The sequence below is a fragment of the Myotis lucifugus genome, unplaced genomic scaffold (assembly GCF_000147115.1).
Source record: "Myotis lucifugus unplaced genomic scaffold, Myoluc2.0 scaffold_35, whole genome shotgun sequence".
In the NCBI taxonomy this organism is placed as follows: Eukaryota; Metazoa; Chordata; class Mammalia; order Chiroptera; family Vespertilionidae; genus Myotis; species Myotis lucifugus.
Window position 1 is genome coordinate 4,729,383 of NW_005871083.1, and position 217 is coordinate 4,729,599.

The following is a 217-nucleotide window of genomic DNA, read 5'->3' on the forward strand; positions in this document are numbered from 1 at the left end:
GCTGGGCAAGGGCACGGCCTGAGGTCCCCCATCAAAGACCGCTGGGCGGGGGGGTGGGGGGGAGGGGGGCGTGGCCTGAGGTCCCTCGCCCTGGCCAGGCGCCATGCAACCTCGGGTCCCTGCTTTCGGTCGTGACATTATGGCATCCCAGCTAATTTGAATATTCCTCTATTATTAGATAGAGACCTTACTTTATCCATTTATCCCTTGATGGACA